This window comes from Felis catus, chromosome B4, assembly GCF_018350175.1.
Source record: "Felis catus isolate Fca126 chromosome B4, F.catus_Fca126_mat1.0, whole genome shotgun sequence".
Classification (NCBI taxonomy): Eukaryota; Metazoa; Chordata; class Mammalia; order Carnivora; family Felidae; genus Felis; species Felis catus.
This window is the reverse complement of record NC_058374.1, coordinates 54,944,992-54,957,420: the sequence shown is the minus strand read 5'-3', so window position 1 is coordinate 54,957,420 and position 12,429 is coordinate 54,944,992. Positions and strand designations below refer to the sequence as shown.

The window sequence follows — 12,429 nt, the reverse complement described above, 5'->3', positions numbered from 1 at the left end:
TTGAATTGTATCTGTAGTTGCTTACTGGCTTTAAAATGTTATTATTATAAGAAACTAGAAAAAAACATTTTTTATTTCCTTGCTTAAATATCCAGTACCCGTGGGGTGCCTGGCTGGCTCAATCACTAGGGCATGCATTTCATTCTCTCAGGGTGGTAACTTTGAGCCCCATGTTGTGTGTAGAGATTATTTAAAAAAAATAACCAGTAGCAGTATTACTGGATCATAGGTACTTTTATTTTTAATTTTTTGAGGAACCTGCATACTGCTTTCCATAGTGGCTGCACCAACTGACATTCCCAACAAGAGTACCTGAGGGTTCCTTTTTCTCCACAATACTTGCTTATATTTGTCTTTTTGATTTTAGCCATCCTGACAGGTTTAAAGTGATATCCAATTGTAGTGTTAATTTACATTTCCCTGTGATTAGTGATGGTGAACACCTTCCCAAGTGTCTGTTGGCCATCTGTATATCATCTTTGGAAAAATGTCTATTTAGTTCCTCTGCCCATTTTTTAAGTGGATTGAGTTTTATAAGTTGTTTATGTATTTTGTGTATTAACCCCTTATTGGATATATCATTTACAAATATCTTCCCTTATTCAGTGGGTTGCCTTTCTCTCTTGATGCTGATTTCCTTTTCAGAGCAAAAGCATTTTAGTTACATGATTTCAAAAAGATGTATGCACCCCTATGTTTACTGTGGCATAGTTTACAATAGCCAGGACATGGAAGCAACCCAAATGTCCCTTGATAGATGAATAAAGAAGATGTAATATCTATCAAATTATCTATTTGTCTATCTATCTATCTGTCATGGAATATTACTCAGCTATAAAAAAGAATGGAATCTTGGCATTTGTAATAACATGGATGGACCTAGAGGAAATAATATGATGTGAAATAAGTCTGTTCAGAGTAAGACAAACACCAGATGGTTCCACTCTTATACCAATTTAAGAAATAAAACAACAACATTAGAAAAGGAAAAAGTGAGACAAACAGTAAAAACAACCCCATACACTCAAATATAGGGAAGAAACTGTTGGTTGTCACAGTGAAGTGGGTACAGGGATGGGTGAAATAGATCAAGGGAATTAAGAGTATACTTATCTGGATGAGCACTGAGAATGTGTGGAATCAGTAAATCATTATGTAGTACACCTAGAATAATATAATGACACTGTATGGTAATTATGCTTCAACAAAAACAACAAAAAAAGAAACTAGAATCAAACCAAAAAAAACAAAAAACAAAAAACAAAAAGATGAAATATGGCCCCTGCCCTTAAGGGGCTTATATTCTAATACAAGGGGTAAAGCATAGCTGTAACACAAAGTAGAAAGTGTTGTCATAATAAGTAATATACAAATAAAGTGTCCTGGGAATTCAGAGTGCTGGAGGATCACATGGGGTTGGCACAGTGGTGAGGGTTGATTGGTGAAATCAGAGAAGACTTTGTAGAGGAATGGCATTTGAGTGGGCTCTCTCCAAGACAGGTTAGGATTTTCCCACATGTAGGCAGCAGTGAGAGACTGTAGGCTGAGAGAACAACACTTGGAGAAGCACAGGAAAATGAAGCAGTGTTCAGAACACACTGAACACACTGTAGTGTGTGTAGCCTGAGCCTTGGCTGTGAGAGGGGCCAACAGAACATGCACAGGTGGATTGGAGCCAGAGCTCTCCTCTGAGCACAAAACACTTGGATTTGAACCCACTACCCATAATGAAAATCCCTAGGGTTGGTTCTTCTACTTGGCAATATCTGTGTTCTTGGACTTGAAAGTTTCTCTACTCTTGTCTGCTTTGGTCCACCTGCTCAGAAAGTGCACAGCTGGGAGCCAAGTATCCTGGATTCTGCTCTTGTTCCCACCATTAACTAGCAATGTGACCTTGAGCAAGCCTTCTGGTTCCTTCAATGTTTTGCTTATTTATTTTTATTTTTTTTTTGTAACACGAGATGTCAGAACTGATTATTTCTAAAGTTAGGTTCACTTACAGAATTCTAGGATTTCCTCTGGTTCTTGTGTCTTGTTATTCTCTCAGCTAGGTCTCTCTACTGCAGGCAACCTGAACCTGCATCCTGCCCACTTTTCACTACAACCCATGTTGGAGTTATAAGGATGCGATAAATAACATCCCATTTCTCACTCCTATGTTTGGAACCAACTGATAAGCAAGACATAGAGACAGTTGATTAAACACTTAGCTTTTGATCTGTAGCTCAATTGGCTTGCTAAGCCTGCATCACTAAATTAAACAGACTTATTCCTCATCAGAAGTAATGCAAAGCAATCTCCACAAGACGCCACAGGCAAGATTCTGCTTTAATTAGATTTTTTATGTATGAGCAGGTTGTAATGCATGTGTTTTGGTCAGCTTGGCACTGGATAAAAAAGGAAAACTAATAAAAAAATGGAAGGGGCTGAGCTGGGCATGATTAGTGCTGTTGCTTTAACTCACTAATCAAAGTGACAGTGAGGGGGCAGTACTATTCCTGGAGTGGGGCCAGGAATAGTACTCTGTCAGTGGTTCTCAGTCTTCAGCAGGTGTCACCATACCTTGAGGACTTGTGACAAAACAGATTGCTGGTCCCTGGCCCCAGCATTTAGAATTCAGTAGGTCTGGGTGGAGCCCACAACGTGTACTTCTAACAAGTTCCCAGTTGATGCTGATGCTGTTGGTCCTGGGACCACATATAGAAAACCAAGTCTCCACATGGAAAGATGGAAGTGAAGGACACAAAGTTGCCTTTTGAACACTTACCTTCATTTCATGAAACATTTAGATTAAAATACAATTGTTAATCCTATCACCTTGGGGAAATCATTGTGAATCATTTCACAATGTATATGTATTCCAGATAACCACAATGTATACTTTAAATATCTTAAATTTTATGTCAATTGTACATAAATAAAGCTGAAATAAAAATGAAATACCACAGTTATCTGAGTGCCTTTATTTTTGTATATTGTTCCTGACTGTAGATCATAGATAAGGAGTGTATCTTGTTCGCTCCCCCAGAGCATCCTCCTGTATCCAGACACACAATGAGCATTTAATAATTCATGGTGAATTGAATAGAGCTTTACACATTTCTTTGGTACAGAAATTCTCCTTCCTTTTATGTTAGCACTGTGTTTCTCCTTTAAAACTATCTTCCTGGAGCCTTGCTTGACAAACAGCATTTGTCTCCACCCAGAACTACATCTAGATGTGTATCTAGATCTGTACCCAACATCTAGAACTGTACCCCAGCACTTGTAGTTTTGCCTTTGTGTGGCTCTGCCTGGAGTTCTAGTGACTGTCCTGTCTGCTCCATCAGAGTGGAGTCTTGCTCAGAACAAGGAGCAGATTCTCTACTCCCTCTAGACTCAATGGTAAGAACAATGTTCACTCAAAGAGCAGCTGCCCTGGGGCAGCTGATTGCCTGACATGACCTCTCCTGGTCTTGCTGCATCCATACTCATGTGACTTGGAGAAGGTCCAAGGTACCAAAATTAAGAGAAGTCTACTGACTCCAGGGAATCCCTGAAGATGAGACTGGCTCCATCTTGGGCACAACAGGCATCTTTCTTGAAGAGTCAGAGTTTTATGGTTGGCATATGGGAGCCAGTGTTTTCCTATTGTATTTATGTATGAGGCCTTACTAGAAAAGGATGGGAAGCTACTTTCTTACTTGTGGAATTTGTCACCTTTCCAACAGAGAGTAGGTGCTTCCAGGGAAGCCTGCTAGAGGCGGGGTAACCCATATACTTATCCTTTCCTTTAGATGCTTTCTTGAGAGACTGGTGCAAAAATCTTGTTGAAGCATCTTCAATTCTTTTGGGTAAAGAGAATTTACACCCCAAATGGGAAGAAAAATGAACTGAAATAGGAGGAATTACTAACTGGACAGGGATTGAGACATCATTACTTTGGAAGGGAAGGTATGAGTAGAAACTGAGAAAGAGGTGTTGGTCAAGGGTCACTTCCTGGAGAGGGTGCCTATGGAGCAATTTGGGAAGTAGAAGAAGGACAGATGAACTGGAAAAGAAATGGGACAGTATTCTAGGCTACATGGACCTCTAGGAGGCATGAAATATTGAGACTTTTGTGAGGGATGTGTGTTGACATTTGAAGGGAATTTATGAGCCACGTTTGTATTGTGTATTGTGCATCGTGTCATGGAGTAAGGTTTCTGAATCAGGAAGGAATGAGAGGAGGAGTTAAGATGGGGAAGACGTAGCTGGAACCTGGGCTTTCCTCATCCCTCAAACACAGCTGTCAGATCACTTGGAAAACCAGGAAACCTATCTGCAGAGTGGCAGAAGGATTTCCACAGTTAGAAGGAGAAAGCTTGGCAGGTGTGAGGTATGCGAAAGTGAATTGGGAGAAAGATGGCAGGCTGTAGAGGGGAGGGAACCCTTTCTGTCGAGAGACAAAAGAGAGAAAAAGAGACCTAGTTTGAGAAAGTGCTGCATCAAGTTCACACAAGGGGAAAACCTCTCTGGACTATGGGCTGGGGAGTGAGAAGTACTGAGTGTCCCAGTTATTTTTTTTGCTTGCATTTGGGGCTCAAAGTCTGAAATTTTGGAATTGCACAACTTTCTAGAGTTGAACTGTAGAGCTGTTGCTTGTGCTCATGGTGAGGTGGGAGCTGGCCCCACAGTGATAGGTTGGTGTAGGGATCTCTGGGATGCACTGTGTCAGAAACAGTCCCCTTCCTGGAGTACTTTTGGAAGAGGATATATTGCCTCTCCAAGGACAAAATACTCTGCAGGTGCCAGCAAAAGGCCTTTCATTAGTGGGGGACAGAGACACACTCAGATGGAATATAACCTTTGCGGTTTTTAGCAGTGGTACTCCATAGATCCCTAACACTGCTCAGGTGTGGGACAGTTTTTCAGGGACAGAGAAATTCCAACATGGAGAGGCTCTACTCTGGAGGAGGGGAGTGGATCTGCACAGTGCCAATCTCACACTGGGGTGCGAGAGTCCCAGACCTGGATGAGAGACTGGGGTAGTGCCATTTCCCCCCTAACACCAACATGATGGGACTTCAGAGATCAGACAGTGGCGCTCAGTAGAGTTGGGACCTGCATACACTGAACCCTGGTCCCGTGCTGGCAGCTGCTTATTAATTGAGGCAGGACTGACTCTGAGCCAATGCAGCAGACCTCTCCTCCAGAGCAGCACAGCCAGCACCTCTCATGCACCAAGTGCACTGAAAATGAAGCGCTTCAAAATGACGCCTGCAGTCCTTTTTTCTTTTTTCCTTCTTCTTTTCTTTGGAGTCAGCCTTATAGTTTCTTGTTGGTTTCATTCAGTTGCCTTTCTTTTTCCTGATTTTTTTGTGTAACAGGCTTCTCCCTCATCCCTTTTTCCAGGGTTACTTCAACAAAGAAACCAAAGCACACCTAGTTAAAGGTCTAACACTCCAACAATAAGTGCCAACAAAGAAACCAAAGCACACCTAGTTAAAGGTCCAACACTCCAACAATGAGTGCAAGGAGGAACTCTGCAGAGGACTGACCAGTGGGAAAGAGCAGCCAAAATGCAACAGCAGAGTGCACACCAAAAATACTGGAGTGCCAGGCTCTGGGCAGGGTATGGCCCCATTTTAATATAGTAGTAACTCTCAGTGGTAGGAAACACAACAAGCTTTTATTTTTTTATTACTTACTTATTTACTTAATTTTTAAATTTTATTTATTTATTTATTTTTTAATATGAAATTTATTGTCAAATTGGTTCCATACAACACCCAGTGCTCATCCCAACAGGTGCCCTCCTCGATACCCATCACCCACCCTCCCCTCCCTCCCACCCCCATCAACCCTCAGTTTGTTCTCAGTTTTTAAGAGTCTCTTGTGCTTTGGCTCTCTCCCTCTCTAACCTCTTTTTTATTTTTCTTCCCCTCTCCCATGGACTTCTGTTAAGTTTCTTAGGATCCACATAAGAGTGAAACCATATGGGATCTGTCTTTCTCTGTATGGCTTATTTCACTTAGCATCACACTCTCCAGTGCCATCCACGTTGCTACAAAAGGCCATATTTCATTCTTTCTCATTGCCACATAGTATTCCATGGTGTATATAAACCACAATTCTTTATCCATTCATCAGTTGATGGACATTAAGGCTCTTTCCATCATTTGGCTATTGTTGAAAGTGCTGCTATACACATTAGGGTACAAGTGCCCTTATGCATCAGCATTCCTGTATCCCTTGGGTAAATTTACCCTTGGGTAAATTCCTAGCAGTATTATTGCTGGGTCATAGGGTAGATCTATTTTTAATTTTTTGAGGAATCTCCACACTGTTTTCCAGAGTGGCTGCACCAATTTGCATTCCCACCAACAGTGCAAGAGGGTTCCTGTTTCTCCACAACCTCTCCAGCATCTATAGTCTCCAGATTTGTTCATTTTGGCCACTCTGACTGGTGTGAAGTGATATCTGAGTGTGGTTTTGATTTGTACTTCCCTGATGAGGAGCGATGTTGAGCATCTTTTCATGTGCCTGTTGGCCATCTGGATGTCTTCTTTATTTTGTTTTCAAAATATGAAATTTATTGTCAAATTGGTTTCCATACAACACCCAGTGCTCATCCCAAAAGGTGCCCTCCTCAATACCCATCACCCACCCTACCCTCCCTCCTACCCCACATCAACCCTCAGTTTGTTCTCAGTTTTGAACAGTCTCTTATGCTTTGGCTCTCTCCCACTCTAACCTCTTTTTTTTTTTTTTCCTTCCCCTCCCCCATGGGTTTCTGTTAAGTTTCTCAGGATCCACATAAGAGTGAAACCATATGGTATCTGTCTTTCTCTGTATGGCTTATTTCACTTAGCATCACACTCTCCAGTTCCATCCACGTTGCTACAAAAGGCCATATTTCATTCTTTCTCATTGCCACGTAGTATTCCATTGTGTATATAAACCACAATTTCTTTATCCATTCATCAGTTGATGGGCATTTAGGCTCTTTCCACAATTTGGCTATTGTTGAGAGTGCTGCTATAAACATTGGGGTACAACTGCCCCTATGCATCAGTACTCCTGTATCCCTTGGGTAAATTTCTAGCAGTGCTATTGCTGGGTCATAGGGTAGGTCTATTTCTAATTTTCTGAGGAACCTCCACACTGCTTTCCAGAGCGGCTGCACCAATTTGCATTCCCACCAACAGTGCAAGAGGGTTCCCGTTTCTCCACATCCTCTCCAGCATCTATAGTCTCCTGATTTGTTCATTTTGGCCACTCTGACTGGCGTGAGGTGATACCTGAGTGTGGTTTTGATTTGTATTTCCCTGATAAGGAGCGACGCTGAACATCTTTTCATGTGCCTGTTGGCCATCCGGATGTCTTCTTTAGAGAAGTGTCTATTCATGTTTTCTGCCCATTTCTTCACTGGGTTCTTTGTTTTTCGGGTGTGGAGTTTGGTGAGCTCTTTATAGATTTTGGATACTAGCCCTTTGTCCGATATGTCATTTGCGAATATCTTTTCCCATTCCGTTGGTTGCCTTTTAGTTTTGTTGGTTGTTTCCTTTGCTGTGCAGAAGCTTTTTATCTTCATAAGGTCCCAGTAATTCACTTTTGCTTTTAATTCCCTTGCCTTTGGGGATGTGTCGAGTAAGAGATTGCTATGGCTGAGGTCAGAGAGGTCTTTTCCTGCTTTCTCCTCTAGGGTTTTGATGGTTTCCTGTCTCACATTCAGGTCCTTTATCCATTTTGAGTTTATTTTTGTGAATGGTGTGAGAAAGTGGTCTAGTTTCAACCTTCTGCATGTTGCTGTCCAGTTCTCCCAGCACCATTTGTTAAAGAGACTATCTTTTTTCCATTGGATGTTCTTTCCTGCTTTGTTAAAGATGAGTTGGCCATACGTTTGTGGGTCTAGTTCTGGGGTTTCTATTCTATTCCATTGGTCTATGTGTCTGTTTTTGTGCCAATACCATATGTCTTGATTATTACAGCTTTGTAGTAGAGGCTAAAGTCTGGGATTGTGATGCCTCCTGCTTTGGTCTTCTTCTTCAAAATTCCTTTGGCTACTCGGGGCCTTTTGTGGTTCCATATGAATTTTAGGATTGCTTGTTCTAGCTCAGAGAAGAATGCTGGTGCAATTTTGATTGGGATTGCATTGAATGTGTAGATAGCTTTGGGTAGTATTGACATTTTGACAATATTTATTCTTCCAATCCATGATCAGGGAAGGTCTTTCCATTTCTTTATATCTTCTTCAACTACCTTCATAAGCTTTCTATAGTTTTCAGCATACAGATCTTTTACATCTTTGGTTAGGTTTATTCCCAGGTATTTTATGCTTCTTGGTGCAATTGTGAATGGGATCAGTTTCTTTATTTGTCTTTCTGTTGCTTCATTGTTAGTGTATAAGAATGCAACTGATATCTGTACATTGATTTTGTATCCTGCAACTTTGCTGAATTCATGTATCAGTTCTAGCAGACTTTTGGTGGAGTCTATCGGATTTTCCATGTATAATATCATGTCATCTGCAAAAAGCGAAAGCTTGACTTCATCTTTGCCAATTTTGATGCCTTTGATTTCCTTTTGTTGTCTGATTGCTGATGCTAGAACTTCCAACACTATAGTAAACAGCAGCGGTGAGAGTGGGCATCCCTGTCGTGTTCCTGATCTCAGGGAAAAGCTCTCAGTTTTTCCTCATTGAGGATGATGTTAGCTGTGGGCTTTTCATAAATGGCTTTTATGATGTGTAAGTATGTTCCTTCTATCCCAACTTTCGCAAAGGTTTTTATTAAGAAAGGGTACTGGATTTTGTCAAAGGCCTTTTCTGCATCGATTAACAGGATCATATGGTTCTTATCTTTTTTTTTTTTTAATTAATGTGATGTATCACGTTGATTGATTTGCGAATGTTGAACCAGCCCTGCATCCCAGGAGTGAATCCCACTTGATCATGGTGAATAATTCTTTTTATATGCTGTTGAATTCGATTTGCTAGTATCTTATTGAGAATTTTTGCATCCATATTCATCAGGGATATTGGCCTGTAGTTCTCTTTTTTTCCTGGGTCTCTGTCTGGTTTAGGAATCAAAGTAATGCTGGCTTCATAGAATGAGTCTGGAAGTTTTCCTTCCCTTTCTATTTCTTGGAATAGCTTGAGAAGGATAGGTATTATCTCTGCTTTAAACGTCTGGTAGAACTCCCCTGGGAAGCCATCTGGTCCTGGACTCTTATTTGTTGGGAGATTTTTGATAACCGATTCAATTTCTCCTCTGGTTATGGGTCTGTTCAAGCTTTCTATTTCCTCCTGATTGAGTTTTGGAAGCGTGTGGGTGTTTAGGAATTTGTCCATTTCTTCCAGGTTGTCCAATTTGTTGGCATATAATTTTTCATAGTATTCCCTGATAATTGCTTGTATCTCTGAGGGATTGGTTGTAATAATTCCATTTTCATTCATGATTTTATCTATTTGGGTCATCTCCCTTTTCTTTTTGAGAAGCCTGGCTAGAGGTTTGTCAATTTTGTTTATTTTTTCAAAAAACCAACTCTTGGTTTCGTTGATCTGCTCTACAGTTTTTTTAGATTCTATATTGTTTATTTCTGCTCTGATCTTTATTATTTCTCTTCTTCTGCTGGGTTTAGGCTGCCTTTGCTGTTCTGCTTCTAGTTCCTTTAGGCGTGCTGTTAGATTTTGTATTTGGGATTTTTCTTGTTTCTTGAGATAGGCCTGGATTGCGATGTATTTTCCTCTCAGGACTGCCTTCGCTGCATCCTGAAGCGTCTGGATTGTTGTATTTTCATTTTCGTTTGTTTCCATGTATTTTTTAATTTCTTCTCTAATTGCCTGGTTGACCCACTCATTCTTTAGTAGGGTGTTCTTTAACCTCCATGTTTTTGGAGGTTTTCCAGACTTTCTCCTGTGGTTGATTTCAAGATTCATAGCATTGTGGTCTGAAAGTATGCATGGTATGATCTCAATTCTTGTATACTTATGAAGGGCTGTTGTGTGACCCATTATGTGATCTATCTTGGAGAATTTTCCATGTGCACTCGAGAAGAAAGTATATTCTGTTGCTTTGGGATGCAGAGTTCTAAATATATCTGTCAAGTCCATCTGATCCAATGTCTCATTCAGGGCCCTTGTTTCTTTACTGATCCTGTGTCTAGACGATCTATCCATTGTTGTAAGTGGAGTGTTAAAGTCCTCTGGAATTACCACATTATTATCAATAAGGTTGCTTATGTTTGTGACTAATTGTTTTATATACTTGGGCTCCTATATTCGGCTCATAGACATTTATAATTGTTAGTTCTTCCTGATGGGTAGATCCTGTAATTATTATATAATACCCTTCTCCATCTCTTGTTACAGCCCTTAATTTAAAGCCTAGTTTGTCTGATATAAGTGTGGCTACTCCAGCTCTCTTTTGACTTCTAGTAGTATGATAGATATTTCTCCATCCCCTCACTTTCAATCTGAAGGTGTCCTCAGGTCTAAAATGAGTCTCTTGTAGACAGCAAATAGATGGGTCTTTTTTTTAATCCATCCTGATACCCTGTGTCTTGGTTGGCACATTTAATCCATTTACATTCAGTGTTATCATAGAAAGATATGGGTTTAGAGTCATTGTGATGTCTGTAGGTTTCATGCTTGCAGTGATGTCTCTGGTACTTTGTGGTCCTTGCAACATTTCACTCACAGAATCTCCCTTAGGATCTCTTGTAGGGCTGGTTTAGTGGTGATGAATTCCTTCAGTTTTTGTTTGTTTGGGAAGACGTTTATCTTTCCTTCTATTCTAAATGGTAGACTTGCTGTATAAAGGATTCTTGGCTGCATATTTTTTTCTGTTCATCACGTTGAAGATTCCCTGCCATTCCTTTCTGGCCTGCCAAGTTTCAGTAAGTAGATCTGTCACTAGTCTTATCAGTATCCCTTTATATGTTAGAGCATGTTTATCCCTAGCTGCTTTCAGAATTTTCTCTTTATCCTTGTATTTTGCCAGTTTCACTATGATATGTCATGCAGAATATCGATTCAAGTTACATCTGAAGGGAGTTCTCTGTGCCTCTTGGATTTCAATGTCTTTTTCCTTCCCCAGATCAGGGAAGTTCTTAGCTATGATTTGTTCAAGTACACCTTCAGACCATTTCTCTGTCTCTTCCTCCTCTGGAATCCCTATTATACGGATACTGTTCCATTTGATTGCATCACTTAGTTCTCTAATTCTCCCCTCATATTCCTGGATTTTTTTTATCTCTCTTTTTCTCAGCTTCCTCTTTTTCCATAATTGTATCTTCTAATTCACCTATTCTCTCCTCTGCCTCTTCAATCCGAGCTGTGGTCGCCTCTATTTTATTTTACACCTCATTTATAGCATTTTTTAGCTCCTCCTGACTGTTTCTTAGTCCCTTGATCTCTGAAGCAATATTCTCTGCTGTCCTGTATACTTTTTTCAAACCCAGCGATTAATTTTATGACTATTATTTTAAATTCATGTTCCGTTATATTGCTTAAATAGTTTTTGATCAATTCGTTAGCTGTCGCTAACATTAGCTGTATCTATTGAGGAGAATTCTTCCGTTTTGTCATTTTGGATAGTCCCTGGAGTGGCAGGGAACTGCAGGGCACTTCCCCTGTGCTTTCTGGAGTAACTTGTGTTGGTGGGCAGGGCCGCAGTCAGACCTGATGTCTGTCCCCAGCCCACTCCTGGGGCCACAGTCAGACTGGTGGGTACCTTATCTTCCCCTCTCCCAGGGGCAGGACTCACTGTGGAGTGGTGTGGGCCCTGTCTGGGCTACTTGCACACTGCCAGGCTTGTGGTGCTGCTTCTATGGGTTCTGGTGTATTAGCTGTGGTGGAGCTGCAAGGTTGACAGGGGCAGGAGGGGTAGGCTTAGCTTGCTTTGCCATTGTTGGTCCCCTGCCGGAGAGGCCCTGCATAACTGGGAGGGAGGCAGGCAGACTCGTTGGAGGGACAGATCCACAGAAAGACAGTGTTGGCTGTTTGCATGGTGCAAGCAAGTTCGGTGACAGAAACTGGTTTGTTTGTGGTTTCAGCTGGGGGATGGGCAAGGGAGATGGTGCTGGCCAGTGCCTTTGTTCACTGTGGAACTGAGCTCTGTCCTCCAGGGCTCAACAACTCTCCCTCCCGTTGTACTCTAGCCCTCCAGCTCTCCGAGCAGAGCTGTTGACTTATAACATTCCAGATGTTAAGTCCCGCTGGCTGTCAGAACTCATGCAGTCTGGCCCTTCTGCTTTTGCAAGTCAGACTTGGGGGCTCTGCCTTGCCGGGAGGATTGCCCCTCCACTGCCCCAGCTCCCTCCCGCCAATCTGTGTAGTGCGCACCGCCTCTCTGCCTTCCTAGCCTCTTCCGTGGGCCTCTTGTCTATGCTTGGCTCCAGAGAGGCCATTGTGCTAGTCTTCCGGTGATTATCTGGGTTTTTTTGGCAGATGTGTGTGTATTCTCA

General features: G+C 41.5%; 2 protein-coding genes across 2 annotated transcripts in view; both read left to right on the top strand.

Annotated features, from left to right (window-relative positions):
- Positions 1–12,429, top strand: part of LOC101094682 (cationic amino acid transporter 3-like) — a 189,616-nt gene that overhangs the window by 723 nt on the left and 176,464 nt on the right. The window lies entirely within an intron of this gene.
- The window catches only part of LOC101094430 (cationic amino acid transporter 3-like), a 43,585-nt gene that overhangs the window by 732 nt on the left and 30,424 nt on the right, over positions 1–12,429 (top strand). The window lies entirely within an intron of this gene.